The sequence below is a fragment of the Hyperolius riggenbachi genome, chromosome 3 (genome assembly GCF_040937935.1).
Source record: "Hyperolius riggenbachi isolate aHypRig1 chromosome 3, aHypRig1.pri, whole genome shotgun sequence".
Classification (NCBI taxonomy): Eukaryota; Metazoa; Chordata; class Amphibia; order Anura; family Hyperoliidae; genus Hyperolius; species Hyperolius riggenbachi.
In genome coordinates, this window is record NC_090648.1 from 269516611 (window position 1) to 269538973 (window position 22363).

Here is a 22363-nt window from a genome sequence, read left to right on the forward strand (position 1 = left end):
CTTCCTTTCCTGTCTGGAGGGCAAGGCACTCAGGACTGACAATGCAGTAATCAAGTAGCAAAAACATCAAAGTACATTTCTCAGCATCCTTGCTGTAATGTAGAAAATGCAGGCTCTATGAAAGCATACAGGCTTGCAGTTCAGAAGAAGAAAGTGTTCAGCAAATGTAATACTATTATTTGCATACAGGAACAAAGGTAGAAATAATCGAGAGCCTGTGATAGTGTAGTAAATTGGTACCAAACAATCTATGTAATAAAACAAAAGAGTATTACTTACAAAGGTGGGTTACTACTAAGTTGCTCTCTGTAGATAGGACAGGAAAGAATGGGGTAACACCCTTCCACCAACGGTGGAATAAAACATGTGATTAATCTTTGAACAGAGGCGCTAGAAATAGGGTCTTGAGAGGATGTTAGCTTATTTATAACAAACAGATAAGACCAATTGTTTACTCACTCCTCACATAACACCCAGGGCCATATGCAATTCATTTTTTCACCTGAGTTTTCTCCTAGGAGATAATTCTTCACCTTCTGTTTAAAACAACTTTTCAGCACTCTGTATTTGAAATAATACCAAAAGTAGACGAAAAAGTACTGCCAAAATTATTCTGAGTATTTTCTCACATGCTGGTGGCTTAAAAGGCATTTTATTAACAGGTTTAAAAATTTCACCTAGGAGAAAAAGTGAATTGCATATGGGCCCCAGACTTGTACAGAGGAATCATAAATTCTGAGTTCAAGAGTCAGCTACAAAAAGAATGGATGAAGTTTGTCTAAGTTGAAAAAGAATTATGACATTAAATACCATCAACCTCAGACCAATGTAAGAAAGTGGTATCTTTGTTCAATATTTTATCTACAGATTTAAACCAATGTATACATTTTGTTTCTGCTATAAGTCTCTCTTTCTGTGATGTAAAGCCACCTTCCAGGGCAGTAACCCGAAGATCAGTTAAGCTGTGTCCATGGGAACAAAAGTGTGTAAGGACTGGGAGATCAGGATGAGAATCATCAATTGTGTACCTGTGTCCGGTTATATATTTATGCAGTGTTTGTCCAGTTTCACCCACGTAAATTCCTTTGGGGCATTTTGCACACGTGATCAGATATACCAGAGTAATAGACTTACAGGAAAAGGAGCCTTGTACTCTGTATTCCTGTACGCCATTTAAATCACTTTTATTTTTTTTGCTTTTCTCTTTGATATAAGAACGGCAAAGAGATCAGCTGTTTTACAAGCCTGTCACACTTAGCCACTGGCAATAAAGGCTAATTATAGAATATTCCTATGCAATACTTCATATAGAGCTGTGTGGATTTAAACAAAATGGTAGTTTTGACTGAACTCCATAAGTATGAAAACTATAGTCAAATGATGTGCTCACTACTAAACAATATCACACATAATCCTCCCATTTATAGTATTTAATATGAATGATTTCTGTTGTAATATCCAATTATCCATACCGTAATGTCTTGAATGAATAATGTCACCAAGGACACTCCATAGGCAGTCTGTGTTCTCACAGTAAATCTGCTTTCTACGAATGAAATGTGTCAAGTATTTTAGCTGATACAGCAAAATGCTACGAAATATGAAATATTTATTAAAGGCCATCTTTGTTTTATATCCTGTCATTTAAGTTATTCAACATGTAATCTGTATACTGACAACCAGAATGAGAAACTGGAACACATTTATAATGTTTCCTGAAGCCAGCATACAGTGCCAAGAATACTGTGTAATACATACGTGTAATATAAGCTAATAAGGCTCTGGATGTCCTTGCTTCGCCCAGTTTGCATCCTCAACACTTTTGGTACTTCGCATGAGGAACTAAGGAAGGCATTGACTAACTGACATAACCGCTTCACAATCCAGCAACAGCCAGCCAACAGACGTGTGCCAAGGCAAGAATTTATTTGATGTGGACTCTCGATTGTTGGTAAATGAGGCTTGTCCATTATAGCTTAGCTATGCTGGTGTCTTGTGCTGATAAAGTAAAGAGTATTGTTTGTTTGGATTTTTTTTTTCATGATTCATTGTTGATATTGTTCTATTCGTTTCTAAACTGTACAACACTGACTGCAAAAGTTATAGTGTTCTTTGTTTAGGTAAAATATGTTCATACAAAGGTAAATGTAAAATAAAAGTATCTGTTTAATTTTGACACCGTTTTCTGTTCCACCTGGTTGATTTCAACCAGGGTGAAGTTATTTGCAGTGTCCTGGATGTACAGTATGTCCTTATAACCTGCCCTAACAAAGCCTCCCAACAAGTGACAGTGCTTGCTATGTTGCCTGCTCAGCCTAAGCTAGTGGGTTCAGAATTTTCTAGACCCAGTTTTGTGACTGCGTATTAAAATGCAATACCAGGTATGTGGCCAACTGGTTACTCTGCTATTCCAAAGGGACAATAGTACATCCTTCAGATGCTGGTTTTGCAAATTTACAGTTCATTCTTTCCTAACTCAAATGTTTCTTCATGTACTGACACCTGACAACATAACAGGGACGGTAAAGGTAGAATTGTGGTTGATGTTAGTCTGGCTAACAATGCTTGTTCTTACTTATATGGGTGTCCCAGGCAAAGTGAGTCTTTTTGGCAGGAGACACCCTTATGTGTTTGGCATAAAGATTACATGGTTATCAAAACTGGTAGCTACACAAGTGGTGACCCCAAATGCAGTAGGAAATAAAAGTCTAAGAACCATAAATGCAGGCCAAACGAACATTGTGTACAAATAAATTGCATCTCACCATGAAAATTACCACATACAGCACATTTTGCATGAGCGTCTGAAAAGTAGGGTCTTCCTACGTAAAGGGAACCAGAGGAAAGAGACATATGGAGACTAACATATTTATTTCCTTTTAAACAATGCACATCGCCTGACTGTCCTGCTGATCCACTGCTTCTAATACTTTTAGCCATAGACCCTGATCAAGCATGCCGATCAGATGTTTCTGACAAGATAAGCTGCATGCTTGTTTCAGGGGTGTGATTCAGACACTACCGACTAGAAAGATCAGCTGGACTGCCAGGCAACTGGTATTGCTTAAAAGGAAATAAATATGACAGCCTCCATATGGCTTTTACATCGGGTTCCTTTTAAACAAACTCTCCTGTGCCACTACAGTTTTCAATACTCCTAGCTGCAATTGGAAAGTAATGTAGTCTGCTAACAGTATGCTCTGAGATATCCAAAGACAAGTCCATTAGGGCGGCAACAGGAAATATCTAGATTAAGTACAGAATTGAGACGTGCAAGATTTAGATGAATTTGGATAAGAACAACAAAGCTGGCACTACAATGACAGACCATAAGAGATGAGCATGTAGTGTATTTCCACCATGGGAAGGGTAATTACCATGCTTTGGGTTGTAACTAATACACAGTTTGCCTTGAAACAATCCAAAAAGTGATCCCAGCTCTACTGACGAAATTGCTCTTTACTTTTTTTTTCTAGTGCTGAACATCCAACTTACGTGTCTTCATAGACAAGGATTAATCTGAAACATACCAGTGTGGCAAGCTGACAGAGGGTGGTAGGTGAGGGGTAGCATGACTTTCGTTTCACGCGGTCTTGCGCTTTTTCTGAAGGGTTTAGATGAATGGGACCTTTTTTTCCTCTAAGAAAAGGGGTGGTTCAAAGATTTGCTAAATTCAAAATATTCTGGCAGGGTTAGGCCTCGTTCACATTGCGTGCAATCAGAAACGTATTTAAAGGCATGATAATAAAACACATGCACTGACGCGCGTGTCATAATGCGCTTCAGTGCTGTGCGCTTTTTTTAAGCTGACCCATGGGTTTACATGCACTTAAATGATTTTTGTTCAGCATGTTTTGCTTATTTGAGGTTGAGGTTGTTGATAAATATTTGTTTTCATCTGAAAATGTTTTTTTTTAATTAGGGGTAAAAAAGGCATTTCCAATGTGCATTGCTATGCACTTCTATGCACTTAAAAAGCACACCCATTCACTTGCATTGCTGTGCGCTTTACAGCGCAGCGCACAGAAATGCATGCAACACTACGTTTCTTAAATGTGAACTTATTACACTAGAATCAATGGAAAAAGCTGTACCTAGCACAGCTATAGCACAATATGAAAAGGGTACAGCAACATCCCTAGTGTGAAAGAGGCCTAAAACATACTAAACAATGCATTTTCTGTAGCTAGAGCACAGCACTAGCAGAAGTACACTTGGGCCTGGTTCACATTATAAATCGCCAGCGCTATGGCAAGCTAATTAGTTTGTCTTCAGTTTTCATTTAATTCCACAATTTTGTTCACAAGTATAGCTAGCTCTAGCAATAAGTGTCTACACAAAGCTAGGAAAACATTAGTGCCTGTGGTGAGGCTTAACACAGTGTTGATAGCAATAAATTCACTTTTTTGTTTCCTTATGATTTTAAATTTGAAATGTAAATAGCTCTGAGCTAGAAAGCCTTACCATTTGCATCAATTAAAGTTTTCTTTCTGCTCTTTTGCTGTTAGCATTGTACAGATCAATTTGACAGCACTATTAGTAGTCCATGACACAATTCATGCAAGTCAATGCTGCGTCAGAATGTTTACACTTGGTTAAGTTGCTGCTTGGAAGAAAGGGAATGTCAAACTGTTTTGGCTACAGGTCCGTACACACGCCGGACTGGAGGCAACGACGGGTCCGTCGTCACCTCCCGCTGGGTGGGCGTTCCAACGACAGTCCGGCGTGTGTACGCACTGTCGGCGGACTGATACGGCTGTTTCTGAGCGATCCGCCCTTTGCCTCCAGTCCGGCGTGTGTACGGACCTTACTTGTGCCTGAGAATAGATTATAAAATGATGTGTGTGTGCTTGCCTGCCTATCTTTCCAAAACCAAAGATAGTGTTTATTTACGGTACCAAAAGGAGTATTTGAGGGTAATTTGAGACCATCTGTCATATCAGATGACTGAAGCTAAACATGACAAGAACCTCAATTCACTAAGGGGCTATTCAATAAACAATAGGCGTGCCTATGAATCCGCTGCCAAGAGATTTGGGCACAGGATAAAACAGATAAATGGCTTATCCTGCCCCTGCACGGTAAGTCCCAGCGGCGTTACTTACTATTCCCCCTTCAGGCCGCCATGGATAGTCGGTGAAAGATGTAGTTTGGCTTCCAGTTATTACTGGCGGACGAATTATAGTGTTTTGGTAGTAATTTGTACTCCGTCTTTTGACGGTGCCCCTTAAATTACTCACTAAGCGCCACTATAGCCGTAACTCCTATAAAGGCCAATGGAGGCGTCGGCTGCGCCCCAATCTCCTGTGTTGTTTTTACAGCACTCGAAAAATAGGTTGTTAAAATACTACTTTTGGCATTTTAGACTTTTTTTTTCAGAATTCACTAACTTTCCACAAATACGGTGCGATTTTAAATGTGAACAAAGCCTAAAAGTTATCCCTGGCATCCCTTTAGATGCACTTGCATGCCACTAGAGGGCCCTCTTCTTTATATCAGTCTATAGATCTGCACATCTAAAAGGATACAAGAAAGCCTCTGAATGTGCCCTGCTCTAGCAACTCATGTTATTTTTTTTAACCACTTCCCGACCGCCTTAAGCCGATGGCGGCGGGCGTGGTTATGCGGCGATCTCATCATTTGTGACGCGATCAGCCGCCGGCGACAGGCTCCGTACCCTCGCGCTGTAACCCGCCGGCCGTTCGGAAGCGCCGGCGGGTTACTAGCACCCGGATCGCCGCTGAAACAACGTATAATAGGCTTTGTAATGTATACAAAGCCTATTATGCAGGCTGCCTCCTGCCCTGGTGGTCCCAGTGTCCGAGGGACCACCAGGGCAGGCTGCAGCCACCCTATGTCGCACCCAAGTACACTGATTTCCCCCCCTGCCCCCTGATCGCCCACAGCACCCATCAGACCCCCCTCTGCCCACCCCCCTGTTTACACTCAACCACCCCCCTAATCACCCATCAATCACTCCCTGTCACTCTCTGTTAACGCTATTTTTTTTAACCCTAAACTGCCAGGGGGCACCCCCCACCCCTCAGATTCTCCCCAGACCCCCCCCCCCCCCCAGACCCCACTCCCCTGTGTACTGTATGCCTCTATCCCCCCTGTAATAACCCACTGATCACCTGTCAATCACCCATCAATCACCCCCTGTCACTGCCACCCATCAATCAGCCCCTAACCTGCCCCTTGCGGGCAATCTGATCACCCACCCACACCAATAGATCGCCCAAAGATCCGACATCAGATCACCTCCCAAGTGCAGTGTTTACATCTGTTCTCTCCTCTAAACACCCACTAATTACCCATTAATCACACCCTATCACCACCTGTCACTGTTACCCATCAGATCAGACCCTAATCTGCCCCTTGCGGGCACCCAATCACCCGCCCACACGCTCAGATTGCCCACAGCACCCCCCTTTATCAATTCACCAGTGCATTATTTACATCTGTTCTTCCCTGTAATAACCCACTGATCACCTGTCAATCACCTATCAATCACCCATCAATCACCCCCTGTCACTGCCACCCATCAATCACCCCCTGTCACTGCCACCCATCAATCAGTCCCTAACCTGCCCCTTGCGGGCAATCTGATCACCCACCCACACCAATAGATCGCCCGCAGATCCGACATCAGATCACCTCCCAAGTGCAGTGTTTACTGTACATCTGTTATCTCCTCTAAACACCCACTAATTACCCATCAATCACCCCCTATCACCACCTGTCACTGTTACCCATCAGATTAGACCCTAATCTGCCCCTTGCGGGCACCCAATCACCCGCCCACACGCTCAGATTGCCCTCAGACCCCCCCCCCTTATCAATTCGCCAGTGCATTATTTACACCTGTTCTTCCCTGTAATAACCCACTGATCACCTGTCAATCACCTATCAATCACCCATCAATCACCCACTGTCACTGCCACCCATCAATCACCCCCTGTCACTGCCACCCATCAATCAGCCCCTAACCTGCCCCTTGCGGGCAATCTGATCACCCACCCGCACCATCAGATTGCCCCAGACCTACCCTCAGATCACCTCCAAAGTGCATTGTTTACATCTGTTCTGCCATCTAATCACCCATCAATCAGCCCCTGTCACTGATACCCATCAGATTAGACCCCTGTCTGCCCCCAATCACCCGCCCACACCCTCAGAACGCCCTCAGACCCCAGCCCTGATCACCTCGCCAGTGCATTGCTTGCATCTATTTCCCCCCTCTAATCACACCTTGAGACACTCATCAATCACCTCCTGTCACCCCCCTAGCACTCCTATCCATCAGATCAGGCCCAATACAACCTGTCATCTAAGAGGCCACCCTGCTTATGACCGGTTCCACAAACTTTTCCCCCTCATAGACCACCTGTCATCAAAATTTGCAGATGCTTATACCCCTGAACAGTCATTTTGAGAAATTTGGTTTCCAGACTACACACGGTTTTGGGCCCGTAAAATGCCAGGGCAATATAGGAACCCCACAAGTGACCCCATTTAAGAAAAAAGACACCCCAAGGTATTCCGTTAGGTGTATGATGAGTACATAGAAGATTTTATTTTTTGTCAAAAGTTTGTGGAAAAAAATAATAAAAGTCAATTTCCGCTAAGTGTCATTTTCCACTAACTTGTGACAAAAAATTAAATCTTCTATGAACTCACCATACACCTAACGGAATACCTTGGGGTGTCTTCTTTCTAAAATGGGGTCACTTGTGGCGTTCCTATACTGCCCTGGCATTTTAGGGGCCCTAAACCGTGAGGAGTAGTCTAGAAAACAAATGCCTCAAAATGACCTGTGAATAGGACGATGGGCCCCTTAGCGCACCTAGGCTGCAAAAAAGTGTCACACGTGGTATCGCCGTACTCAGGATATTTCTCCCACCCAGCATGGTTATATGTAAAAATACACCACAAAACACATTATACTACTTCTCCTGAGTACGGCAATACCACATGTGTGACACTTTTTTGCAGCCTAACTGCGCTAAGGGGCCCAAAGTCCAATGAGTACCTTTAGGATTTCACAGGTCATTTTGAGACATTTGGGTTCAAGACTACTCCTCACGGTTTAGGGCCCCTAAAATGCCAGGGCAGTATAGGAACCCCACAAATCACCCAATTTTAGAAAGAAGACACCCCAAGGTATTCCGTTAGGAGTATAGTGAGTTCATAGAAGATTTTTTTTTTTTGTCACAAGTTAGGGGAAATTGATTTTAATTGTTTTTTTTTCACAAAGTGCCATTTTCCGCTAACTTGTGACAAAAAATAAAATCTTCTATGAACTCACCATACTCCTAACGGAATACCCAGCATGGGTATGTGTAAAAATACATCCCAAAACACATTATACTACTTCTCCTGAGTACGGCAATACCACGTGTTGCACTTTTTGCAGCCTAACTGCGCTAAGGGGCCCGAAGTCCAATGAGCATCATTAGGCTTTACAAGGGTGCTTACAAGTAGGCACCCCCCAAAATGCCAGGACAGTGAACACACCCCACAAATTACCCCATTTTGGAAAGTAGACACTTCAAGGTATTCAGAGAGGAGCATAGTGAGTCCGTGGCAGATTTCATTTTTTTTTTGTCGCAAGTTAGAAGAAATGGAAACTTTTTTTTTTGTCACAAAGTGTCATTTTCCGCTAACTTGTGACAAAAAATATCTTCTATGAACTCACCATGCCTCTCACTGAATACTTTGGGATGTCTTCTTTCCAAAATGGGGTCATTTGGGGGGTATTTATACTATCCTGGAATTTTAGCACCTCATGAAACATGACAGGTGGTCAGAAAAATCAGAGATGCTTCAAAATGGGAAAATTCACTTTTGGCACCATAGTTTGTAAACGCTATAACTTTCACCCAATCCAATAAATATACACTGGTTTTTTTTAATCAAAGACATGTAGCAGAATAACTTTCGCGCTCAAATGTATAGGAAATTTTACTTTATTTGAAAAATGTCAGCACAGAAATTTAAAAAAAATCATTTTTTTTTACAAAATTCATGTCTTTTTTGATGAATATAATAAAAACTAAAACTCGCAGCAGCAATCAAATAGCACCAAAAGAAAGCTGTATTAGTGACAAGAAAATTAGGTAAAATTCATTCAGGTGGTAGGTTGTATGACCGAGCAATAAACCGTGAAAGCTGCAGTGGTCTGAATGGAGAAAAAGGCTCTGGTCCTTAAGGGGCGAAAAGACTGTGGTCCTCAAGTGGTTAACTTTCTAATGTCCCACCCGGCAGTGCATTGGATCAAATGAAGTGAGTAGTAGGACAGAGTGGCTCTTCTTATTGGCAGTCTCCTTTGTTTGTCCATTTTCCTGAATGCTGATGGTTAGTTACCGACAGCTTCAGGCTGGTCTTAAAATACTGAACATCTCACTTGCTTTACCGAATGCTCTAATCTTTGTGAATTTACATTTATTGGGGTATTACCTAGCAAGTCATCAATTTACCTCACTGGTAGGTAATTTAACTTTTAACATGTGTTAACAGTGTTAGTGAATTGGCATTTAAAAGCTGCACAGTAAAATCAGGTGTTTTCTGCATCACTGAATGCAGTAATGCTTAGATAATTGAGCCCAATAACCCTTAAAGGGACTCCGAGCACCTCTCATGGGTATGCCTTTAAGCCAGACGACTTCCAACAAGGTTGTGCTATGACCCTTTGGAGGAGCCTCTTGCAATGGCCATGTGTGACACTTCCTCTTACTGCTTCATTCAGTGATGCACTTCTCTAACAGAGAAGACAGGGGTGACCCAGAAGATATAACATAGCAAAGATGGCAGCCGCAATTTTTTTTGAAATTGAACGAAAACTATTTGGTGTAAAATGGCGTCGGTGTGATTCAGGCATAAAATGAAAGAGAGCACAAGCTACAGAAAGGTATGCATTTAAAGAGAGTCTGAAGCGAGAATAAATCTCGCTTCAGACCTCATAGATAGCAGGGGCATGTGTGCCCCTGCTAAAACGCCGCGATCCCGCGGCTTAGCGGGGGTCCCTTCACCCCCAAATCCCCTCCGGGGAGCGCTTCCGCATTGGGGCAGGGCTAACCGCCGCAGCCCTGCCTCATGCGCGTCTATCAGACGCGTACCTCCGCCTCTCCCCCGCCCCTCTCAGTCTTCCTTCACTGAGAGGGGCGGGGGAAAGGCGGCGATGCGCGTCTGATAGACTTGCTGAGAGGCAGGGCTGCAGCCGTTAGCCCTGCCTCCAGGAAGAGAAAATGTTCCGACCAAGTTTACGACCAAGGTTTGCGGGGGTGGGTTTGGGGGTGAAGGGACCCCCATTTAGCCGCGGGATAGCAGCGTTTTAGCAGGGGCACACATGCCTATGCTAACTATGAGCTCTGAAGCGAGATTTATTCTCGTTTCAGACTCTCTTTAAGTACTTTGCAGCACTGGTCGGAGTCTTTTTAAATGCATACCCCCCATGAGAGGAGCTCAGAGTCCCTTTAACATTTCAGAAAATCCACCAAGGATTGGCAGTCACTTCAGTTTTCCACCACATCCAAAATAAATACAGCTAAGTTAACTGGCAGCCTCCAAAACTGGGCTTCAGCCTCATACACACGTGTGAGGAATGTCGCCCAGCAGGGATTGGGACTTGGTTCTTTGAGCAACATTGCAAGGCCAAGGCTGTCCAGATGCTGGCCAAGGCATCAGAAGGGAGGGTTTAATTGGGGGCTGCTTAGCACATGCTAGATTTTTGGCAGAGGCAGTTATCAGATGACTCGGCCAAGTTTCATCTAGCATGTATGCATGCAGCTTTATGGTAGATACACACCATACAATTTTCTGGCAGATTTACCTGCCAGATCGATTATTTACAACATGTCCAATCTGAAGTTCGATAAATTTTCCAACCGTTTTCTATGAAAAACGATCGAAAAAAACAATCGAAAAATCGATCGGAATTTAGATCAGACATGTTAGAAATAATTGATCTGGCAGGTAAATCTGCCAGAAAATTGTATGGTGTGTACTAAGCATTAGGGTTCATACACACATCTAATTTTGATTGGCCAATGGTTGGTCAATTTTACCAAATCCATGTAGTATGAGAGTTTGCTTACACATCTTTCCAGGATTCAAAATCTGTTGGTCTTTATACTATTCAAGGAAGTGGCATATACCAGTCATAATTAGATGTGTGTATGCATCATAAATATTTAGAAGGTTCAATTTTAACCACTTCAGCCTACAGTGTCGTCTCACCTTGTGCATCCGAGCAACTTTCACCTCCCATTCATTCGCCAATAACTTTATCACTACTTACCACAGTTAACTGATCTATATCTTGTTTTTTCCGCCACCAATTAGGCTTTCTTTGGGTGGTCCATTTCGCTAAGAATTATTTTTTTCTAAATGCATTTTAACGGGAATATAAAAAAAATGTTTTTTTCAGCCATTATAGCTTTAAAATAATACATGCTACCATAATTAAAACCCACGTATTCTATTTGCCCATTTGTCCCGGTTGTTACAGCATTTAAATTATGTCCCTGTAACAATGTATGGCATCAATATTTTATTTAGAAATAAAGGTGCATTTTTTCAATCCATCACTATTTACAAGCTTATAATCTAAAAAAAAATATAGTAATATACTCGCTTGACATGCTGTAACGATTGCAGAATTATTTCCGTGGTCAGCGCACAAGATGTGCGCTGACACTGCGGAAATCCTCCACAAGCGTATGAGACAACAGAACCCAGCTTAGGTGTAATGTTCTTGTAGAGGGAAATTCCCACCGGCAGATGGAGCTGAGGGGTGCAGAGGAACAACCCCTCTGCACTGCCACAGATGCCAGGTGGGAATTGTACGAATTGCAACAATGCAGGGCAAGATAGCCCTCAGAGAGAGAGAGTGAGCACAGAGACAGAATGTATGTGTGTCCACCAATCTAGTCACCACCCGGCGACGGTGAACACACAACAGCGGAAACCAAGTGGAAACGCAATCGCAAGAGTGGCGATTGCCAACAGTGGCACAAGACCGAGTAAGACAGAGCACAAGTGTAGCAAGAAAGACACAGCAAATAACAATGATCAGAACGCCAAAGGAAAACAACAAACGCACTCGCTAAGCACGATCGCTGCACGAAAAGCGCAACAGCGACAAAGCAGGCTAATGGCGCGGTCTCCGCATGAAAAGCACAACAGAGACAAAGCATGCCAACCCTAACTAACCAATGTAACACGAAAACGAATAGAGAACGCGAACGCTTGCTAAATGGTTACCTCACCGAGCCTACAGCAAGCGTTCGTTCCAGACAAGACAGACAGAAGGAGTAGCCAGTAGCAACCGCAGCTCTGGCCTACACTCCCAGACAGAGTACAGAAGGAACCACCGCCACTACCGCTAGGGCGGATGCGATCCAGACAGACAGAGCAACCAGTAGCAACCGCTGCTCTGGCTTGCACCCCTAAGACAGAGTACAGAAGGAACCACCGCCACTACTGCTAGGGCGAATGCGATCCAGACAGACAGACAGATGGAGCAACCAGTAGCAACCACTGCTCTGGCTTGCACCCCTAAGACGGAGTACAGAAGGAACCACCGCCACTACCGTTAGGGCGAATGCGATCCCAACAGACAGAACGATTTCCTGTCGACCACCGCTGACGACAAGACAATCACAACAGATAGATAGTACAAGGCAATACAGATAATACAACAACCTGACTACGCTAGAAGGAATGCCTAGTTCACTCCCAAGGAATTACTCTGAGATAATCTTAACAAACAATTAGCAAAGGCTGAGACTCTAGGTAAGTTAGCAGGAACAAACCATCATGACCAGCAAGGAATTCTGGGAAGAAATGGTTTTTATACGGCAAGCCATCAGAGGAAGCAGCTAAGCAATTTGCATGACAAGTGGATGCAAATTCCTCCCCAGAACAGCAACTCTGCAGCTTGCAGAGTAGAGACAGGTCTTTTTTCCAGGGACCTGCAGCACTCAGACCTAACAAATGGTCAAACAGCTGTCTGCCTGTGCAGACAGCAGAGCAGATCATTACACATGCATATTAAAAAAAGTGCAGACCCTTAGTTAACTATTTATGTTGTTTTTTTTATTGTAATTTTTTTATTTAAAAATTTTATTTGGGGTTTTTCAGAGTGGGGAGGTAAACCAATAATTTTAAATATATCGGTAATTGATTGTGTATATTTTTTAAAAATATGTATGTAGATGTAGTTTTACTATTTGGCCACGATGATTTTTTTATTTTTCATCCTGTAAGCGAGAGATCTCGCTTACAGGAACTGAAGGGGTGACGTGGGACATAGAAAAATCGCACTTTTCAGAGAAAGATGTCGGTTTTTCTTGGGGGGACATAGATCAATGAATGGGATCTGTATTCCCATTCATTAATCTCAGGGGCAGCAGAAGGCGGCGGGAGCACACGTGGCACCGCAGCAGCAGTGCAGGCTATCTGGGCGGATATAACCGTCCAGATCGACCTCAGTTGTTAAGTTTCCCATAGGGCCAGTTAGTGATATGCTCTGTAAAGCACTAAAGAAGATGTCAGTGGCTTATAAATACACAATAACAATGAAATGGGAAGAAAAAAAATTGACAGGGTGTACTTTTTATATAAAAATAAAAGGGAGACACAGAGAGCCCAGTAAAGTGTAGTATGTACTGGAAATATGGATGTGAAAATGTAAGCACAATTGAATACTCACAAACCAGGGTTACCATCCAGGCAACCATTGAAAGGACAGGTGTGGAGAATTAGACCTGTCCCCACTCAGGATTAAGAAGTCACTCTCTGTAGATCGGAAGAAAGGAGCCAAGTCCCCTCCACCAAGGGTGGACTCAATAGCTATGCAGTTGTATAGAGGCGCCAGAAGAGTAAAAGCAGTTGGTTGGTTAAAACGTTTAAAATGAAGTAGGCAGTGGTGGACCTACCCCTTCAGTGTAGACACAAAAAAAGTTGCTGGTTTTGACAACAAAAATAGTTTATTTACAAACTTCAGAGGGGTGCCACGTATTTTGTGGGTATATCCCACTTCCTCAGGCAATACACAGGAGCATATAACTTATGCAGTCTGTTTCCTAGCTTAGCGCCTCAGGGGCATTTTTTGCATATACAATAGTGATGACCTTTCTGTAAAAACAGTTTAACTGATTGCATTAAAGGACACCCGAGGTGAAAATACTGTAAACTAATCAATTTAACAATTGTATATATCCTCCTCCTCTTAAAAATGACTTTTTAAGATATCCCAGTTTTATTTTATACTTAAATCTGCTTTTTAAGTTTTTACTGGTCAGTTTTTGCTCAAAGACACATTCATTGAAGTATGCCAGAGCTAAAATCTATGAACTATTGACCCTTTTTATGTTTTTAAGTTGTATGAGCCTTTAGGCAGCAGCTATTGCCACACTAAGATCACTGCTGATGTTAAATACACTCTTGAGCGCTCCAGACCAGGAAACTGACAAAACTCCTGCTTTTATAGTGGTGGTCACATTTCCTGTTGATGAATTCAATGTATGCATTTGATGAATAGGAGGAACTAGTTACTACCTACCCTCTTAATTCCCATGCACTTTGTTTTTCATGCACTGCTTATGAATTTCAAGTTAATCTTTATTAAATAAATCATGATACATTGTCATATATCTTTGTGTTTACCTAATTTTAAGACATGTTATTGACCTGATATTTATATTATGCAAAACCTTAGAACTAAGGAAGGAAGCAAGAAAAATATTCAATCTGATCACTCTACCAAACCCAGTTGAACGTTTACCACATATAAAAGTCATATATTATATTATATATATATATATATATATATATATATATATATATATATATATATAATATACAATATTTTTTAACCCACTCATTAAAAACACTTTGCAATAAATTGAAATGGCATGACTTGTTTTACATAAAAGTTACACTCCTTAAACACTTGTGATAATGAAGATTAGTTGCTTATATTTGAACATACAATTACTAAACACAATACCTGCTTGTTTATCTTTAATCAAAGTACAAAACCGTACTAAATCTACATTAAAGCGTGAGAATCGTTTTTTCACCACAGCTGAAGTAAAAATTCAGTCCACTGTTAAAACCTGTTTGTGACAGACAGGTCTTTATTCCCTGATAGAGATGTAACTTCCTCCAAATTGTTAGACAGATTCCATCTTTTATAATGGCTGTGGAATTGTAAAGAAAGAAAACCTTTTCAGGGCTTCTGTTCCATTTTATTTAGCCTGTCAGTCACATGATTTTCCCAATTTAGACATCAAATTGTGAAATTGCAGAACCTTCTAAAGCAAATGGCACAACAACAAATATATAGTGCACAATGAAACTGGATAAGATCTGTCGCTCTGTACACAGCAGTAGAGCCTCTAAGGCGTATATTACAGTAAAATGGAGGAACCTTGATTTTTTTTTTTTTAAGCCCAGATGTTACATGACCAATTGTTAAAAGCAATTTAAGCTGGAAATGTTTTCTTTTTACCAAAATACACCAAAATTTAATATATTTTACTTCAACCAGAAGCATCATTCACAAAGCAATTTCTGACAGCTCACTAGTCAATGTTGGAAACCTAAGAATATAACTAGGTCGACGTAGTTTCAAAGTAGAATTATCAAGAATCTATAGCAGTGCCAAAGGCCTTGGGCACAAGGAAATTCAAATGTTCTGTGCATGCGTTTGAACTATAGAGCATGGCATATACCATGCGGAGAAGTACATTTGAATTTCTAGAGAAAGGGTTTCTTTCCATGAAGAAAGGCCTGAGCAAAAGAAAATAACACCACTGACACAGCTAACTTGGAGAAGTTAAAGCACATCTGAATTCAGAGGAATATGGAGGTTGGCATATTTATTTCCTTTTAAAGAGAGTCTGAAGGGAAATGTAAAACTAAAACCAGATACTTACCTAAGGAAAGGGAAGGCTTTGAGTCCAATAGAGCCATCCCCTTCTCCTCCCAACCCCCAAGTTCCCGTTAGCAGTCTATGATCCATGGGTCCTTGACAGCTCTCTTCCCGGTTGGGTTGGCTTCAGCAGTGTTCGAAAGCCCTCGGGCTTACGAAGACGGGCTGCTCCGTACTGCGCGAGCGCCCTCTCTCATGCGTATGCAGTACAGAGTTGCCCATCTTCAGTAGCCCAAGTGCTTTTGAAAACTGCTGAAGTCTCCTGCAAAGGGAGATTTAAGTTGAGAGACCGGGAGAACAGGCCGGCTCTATAGGACCCAGAGCCTTCCCTCTCCTCAGGCAAGTATCTGTTTTTTGGTTTACTCTTTTGATTCACTTTAAACAATACCAGTTGCCTGACTGTCCTGCTCATCCTCTTCCTCAAATACTCTTAGCCATAGACCCTGAACAAGCATGCAGATTAGATATGGCAGCCACCACATACCTTTCACTTCAGGTGTACTTCAATTTTACAACAAGTTGGGAAAAAAAAAAGTAAACAACTCATTTAACCTCCCTGGCGTTCTGATTCCCCAGGATTTCCGTGCAAAAAGTGGCTCAATTAATTTCCAATAATTTTCAACCTTTTTTTTTTTGCAATTTTTTTTAAAATATTGAATTCAATACAGGTTATTGTATTGAATTCAACTTAAAAAAAAAATGTTTGCAGTGAGATGTTTATGACGCTGTGTGAACCTGGTGTCAACGCCAATCGGCAGGGGACATGTCATCACTGAGGGAGAAGCAAAATCCGTACACGGACATGGAAGACGGCACCGGGGAAGCCATCAGAGGTACGCGACGAGGGATCAGCACGCCAATGGTGAGTATAAGACCCAGATGTGAAGGCAGGTGTATAGGGAACCACATGTAGCCAGATGTCAGGGTAGCCAGGAGTGTAGCCAGATGTCAGGGTAGCCAGGAGTGTAGCCAGATGTCAGAGTAGCCAGGAGTGTAGCCAGATGTCAGGGTAGCCAGGAGTGTAGCCAGATGTCAAGGTAGCCAGTTATGGGTAGCCAAGTATGTAGCCAGGTATATAGGGTGCCAGGAGTAGCCAGTTATAGGGAGGTAGGTGTAGCCAGTTATAGGGTGCCAGGTGTAGCCAGGTATATAGGGTGCCAGGTGTAGCCAGGTATAGGGAGGTAGGTGTAGCCAGGTATATAGGGGAGCCAGGTATATAGGGTGCCAGGTGTAGCCAGGAGTATAGGGTGCCAGATGTCCCCTCCCTCCCGATCTCCCCCCCCCCCTCGATTCTCACTTTTGGTATGGGGGATCCCCCTTCTGTGCGGCGGTATTTTGGGCTGGGGAATCCCCCTCTGCGGGTGGGGGGGATCCCCCTTCTGTGCGGCAGTATTTTGGGATGGGGGATCCCCCTCTGCGGGTGGGGGGATCCCCCTTCTGTGCGGCAGTATTTTGGGATGGGGGATCCCCCTCTGCGGGTGGGGGGATCCCCCTTCTGTGCGGCGTGCGGGTGGCCTCTACCCCTCCCCCCCATCCTCACTTCCCCCCCTTCCCTGTCTAAGCCCTTTGAGCAAATAGAACAACTCACCCAGGGGCCCTCTCCAGCGCAGCACTTCTTCCTCCATCGCAAAGTCCCGTCTCTTTACAGTTACATTACGAGACTTGGTGACGTCACCAAGTCTCGTAATGTAACTGTAAAGAGACGGGACTTTGCGATGGAGGAAGAAGTGCTGCGCTGGAGAGGGCCCCTGGGTGAGTTGTTCTATTTGCTCAAAGGGCTTAGACGGGGAAGGGGGGGGAAGCGAGGATGGGGGGGGAGGGATAGAGGCCACCCGCACGCCGCACAGAAGGGGGATCCCCCCACCCGCAGAGGGGGATCCCCCAGCCCAAAATACCGCCGCACAGAAGGGGGATCCCCCCACCCGCAGAGGGGGATCCCCCATCCCAAAATACCGCCGCACAGAAGGGGGATCCCCCCACCCGCAGAGGGGGATCCCCCAGCCCAAAATACAGCCGCACAGGAGGGGGATCCCCCAGCCCAAAATACCGCTGCACAGAAGGGGGATCCCCCCACCCGCAGAGGGGGATCCCCCAGCCCAAAATACCGCCGCACAGAAGGGGGATCCCCCGCTTGCCCTAGCACATTCTCTCCCTAGGGATTCCCTAGGGAGAAGCATGCAGCAGCCTGCAGAGGCTGCTGCAGTGCTGCTGATCACAGCGTGAGAGGGGAAAGTGCAGGACGAGCTGAGCTCGTCCAGAACATTTCCAGCAAGTTTTCTTTGGACGACCTCAGCTCGTCCAGAACGCTAGGCAGGTTAAAACAGCCAGTTTCTAAGGCATTGTAACATTCCCTATATTATTACAAATGACTAATGGCCTTTTAGCAGCTCACACAGGTTACATGCAAACTAGTCTGAGAAGGTCAGTTCATAAAACAAGTAAAGCTGTTATTTACAGTACTTCTAAAATAATAGCACATTGGGAGGTTTACTTTATAGCCCAAATACTGTGAAAACTTCTTTGATAGATTTGGGTTAGAAACCATACACCAGGGGTCTCAAACTCAATTTACCTGGGGGCCGCAGGAGGCAAAGTCAGGATGAGGCTGGGCCGCATAAGAAATTTCACAATCACGGCGCATCGCCGCCTCTGCCCGCCCCTCTCACTCTTCCTTCACAGAGAGGGGCGGTGATCTGTGCGGCGATTGACGTCAGGAGGGGCAGAGCTGAAAGCTCTGCCCCTTCCAGGAAATGGCGGCGGATTGCCCCCCGGGCGATTTGGGGGCTCTGCAGCCCTCGTTTAGCGGCGGGGATGCGGCGGATTACTTGGGAGCACTGAAGCTAACTATAAGGAATCTTTTGCTGGTGAGGGCCACAAAATATTGTATCGAGGGCCGCAAATGGCCCGCGGGCCGTGAGTTTGAGACCCCTGCCATACACCAATATGTCATTACTAGCTATGTACCTACTGTGGAAATGAACCATAACTTCCTTTAATTTGTGACACCCACAAAAGGGACAGGGATTGAGACCACTACAATTAACAGTAGCGATCTTAAGTGCTCCAGCAAACCTGGACTAAATGAATTGAAAATAGTCTATTATGTGGTAAAACATATGCAACGTCTACCTGAATCATATTAGAGCTCAGTGATAAATGCAAATAGTGGGTGTATGTTGCAGTCACTTGCACTGTAAACTTTTTCTAAAACCAGAACAAACTGCATATATGCATGTTCACATCCACAAGTACATGACTTGTGGATGCGAACATGTCATGTTCACATCCACAAAATAGCAAAAGGTTTTTGATGAACATATATAACTCTGTTGTATATTATTTAAGCTACAATATAATATGTCTGTTTAGTGGATTTTGTCAGAAAATAATTGTAAACCGCTAGTGAAGCAAGCAGTGTGTTAAAACCATATTTAGAAATGGTTAGTGCACATTTATTTCATGACCTTTAAAATACAGAAATATGTTCAATAATAAATGAGGTATGTGCAAAGTTTGGACATTTTAGTAAATCAATATTTGCTAGCACTCCTGTCGGCACAAATCAAAGCTTGTAAATTCGTTTTGCATCCAGCCGAGTCAGTCGATTCTTATTGCAAGAATCTTTGCCACATTTCCTTGCAGATCATTCCCAATGCTGAGCTTTCTTGTACACACTGTAGAGCAGGATTGAGATCTACCCAAAGATTTACAGAAAATATTTCAATCAAGGTAATGACAGGTCTATTCAAAAACCTTGAATTTGCTTTTCTTCAAGTAGCTCAAGGTGGATTTTGATATATATTTAATAGTGAATTGTAGAAACCATGCTTTTCAGCTTCTTGGTTGACTGTTTAAAGAGACTACACAACAGGGTAAAATTTACTAAACTACACCCAGTATCATGTAGCATTAGGACTGTATATACTTATAGACAATGCTATCTGTGTCCTCCTCCGCGTTATAGAGAATTATTTTCCAGTACCAAGTTCTGTGAAAGAATTCACCAATTTTGGCACAGTGCTTTGATACACTTTGATGCCGCAGCGCTTAGTGAGTAATTTGGCTGCCTGTGAGAGCCGGAGCTAAAGTTAAAAGGGGAGAAAAAAAAAAAAATTATACAGTGGCTGACCATCGGTCCCACTTTGACCACAACTGATGGTCACTATGTGTAAAAACCGGTCAGTAACATAGCAGTAACACACCCCTTAATCACTCTCAGTCCTCCAATAACCCACATGAGCATTACAAGAGAAACAAACAGCACTGTGAATAGTGACCCTAAGGGTGAATACACACATTTAAATTTGATTGACTTTACTGGCCAATTTTACCACCTCAATGTAATGAGGGCCAACAGATTTTGAATTCTATGAAAAGATTATGTAGGTACCCAGTGGCAAAATTGGTCAAACATTGGCCAATGAAAATTTGGATGTCTTTACACACCCACGGGCATCTTTCCTTCTCTTGGCTATTATGCTATCCCTTTTCCAATGTTTCAAAGCTGCAGTGATACCTACATGGATGATAAAACATATATAAGAAGGTTGGACACAGTCAGGGCCAGTTCTAGACTTTTTGCTACCCCCCACCCCCCTTCCCCCAAAATTGGAATGATCGCACGGCACTAGTTCGCACTGCATGTTAATTAGGAAGTCAGGGTAAAGGTACCCCCAGTATAGGTAGAAAAGTATAGGTGGCCCGAGTGTAGTCAGGTACAGGTGCCCCCAGTATAGGTTAGCCAGGTATAAGTGCCCCCAGTATAGTATAGCGGTGGCTCCCTCCTTCTGCAGCTTTGAGCCTCACCTATGAAAGGATGCTCACTCACCAGCTCCATGCATTCCAGAGCTGACGACACTCTTCAGAAGCGTCGCCAGCATCCTCTCCATGATTACAGTGCTCACATGCTGAGTGAAGCACTGTAACCATGGAGAGGACACTGGGGGTGCTGCTGAAGAGTGATGTCGGCGCTGGACAGCATGGAGCTGGTGAGCATCCTCTCATAGGTGCTGCTCATCGCTGCAGAAATGAATGGAGGGAGAGAAAGGGGCACTTTGGTCAGCCAGTGAGCTGTCTGCTGTCCGCAGCCTGAGGCACGCCCATCACCTTGCATCATCTTAGAACTGCCCCTGGACACAGCACATTCAAGAGGGAAATATGAAAGAAGGCCAAGTAATTCCTTGACGTGAAAAGATTGACCTTTCAATAACAATAGTAAAATTACCATTTGAGTGAGAAGATATATTAAAAATCTTGCCGATCTCCATGTCGTCTTTATTTGATGCTACATTTAGATTCATTTGAGTGGAGCATAAAATAAAAATGAATGTGCCAACAATTAGTACATGATTATCTGACTGCCTTGCAGGAAGATACTTGGTAAGCACAGCGCCGGGCTTGCAGCACCAACAGGGATGACAGTTATGTCAAAGGGACTAATGACCCTTTGACATTACTGAGGCACACATAACCAAGGCCAAGGAAATGGGAGAGAGGTTCAGGGAAAGTCATGCACAGAATAATGAGGACTTGGGCTTTTGCTGGAGCTGACTGACTAAGTTGTTTCTTGGTTCCAAGGGATTGGGGGTGGATTTCTGGTACCAACTGGCATGGTTTGTTGTTCTAGTAATTTATATTGTATACCAGTGTATCTCCACAAGATTTCCGCTCTACTCCAAGAGCAGCCACAGAGCAGGGGGCTGAGCCATGGAAAATATAACCCTGCCACCTGGCATTATTATGGATGGAGGCATTGACCTCTCTATGCCATATAAGGCAAAGGAGAGAGGGTGATTAACCCCCTTGGCGGTATGAAAAATACCGCCAGGGGGCAGCGCAGCAGTTTTTTTTAATTTTTTTTTTTAAATCATGTAGCGAGCCGAGGGCTCGCTACATGATAGCCGCTGCTCAGCGGCATCCCCCCCAGCTCCGGCGATAGGCGATCAGGAAATCCCGTTCAAAGAACGGGATTTCCTGGAGGGCTTCCCCCGTCGCCATGGCAACGGGGCGGAATGACGTCACCGACGTCATTGGGAGACCCGATCCACCCCTTGGCGCTGCCTGGCACTGATTGGCCAGGCAGTGCAGGGGTCTGGGGGGGGGGGGGGGCCCGCGCGCCGCACCGGATAGCGGCGATCGGGCGCGCGGCGGCGGTGATCGGGGTGCTGGCGCAGCTAGCAAAGTGCTAGCTGCGTCCAGCAAAAAAAAAATTATGTAAATCGGCCCAGCAGGGCCTGAGCGGCACCCTCCGGCGGCTTACCCCGTGTCACACACGGGGTTACCGCCAAAGAGGTTAAGCAATATCCTAATGCATTATAGCATATAAAGATAGTGTCCCTGCTACTGGTGTTACAATACACTTGAGGTCCACTTTAAAGTGGGATTACAATCAAAATTAAATGTTTGCCCTACTGTTTTAAAGAG

At 43.8% G+C, this 22363-nt stretch overlaps 1 long non-coding RNA gene across 1 annotated transcript in view; it reads left to right on the forward strand.

Moving 5' to 3' along the window:
* Positions 1–1813: 1813 nt before the first annotated feature.
* LOC137563629 (uncharacterized) overlaps positions 1814–22363 on the forward strand; it is a 51449-nt gene continuing 30899 nt past the window's right edge. Inside the window, exon 1 of the long non-coding RNA XR_011030393.1 lies at positions 1814–1951. This is a non-coding gene — a long non-coding RNA (uncharacterized lncRNA). The remainder of the gene's footprint in view (positions 1952–22363) is intronic.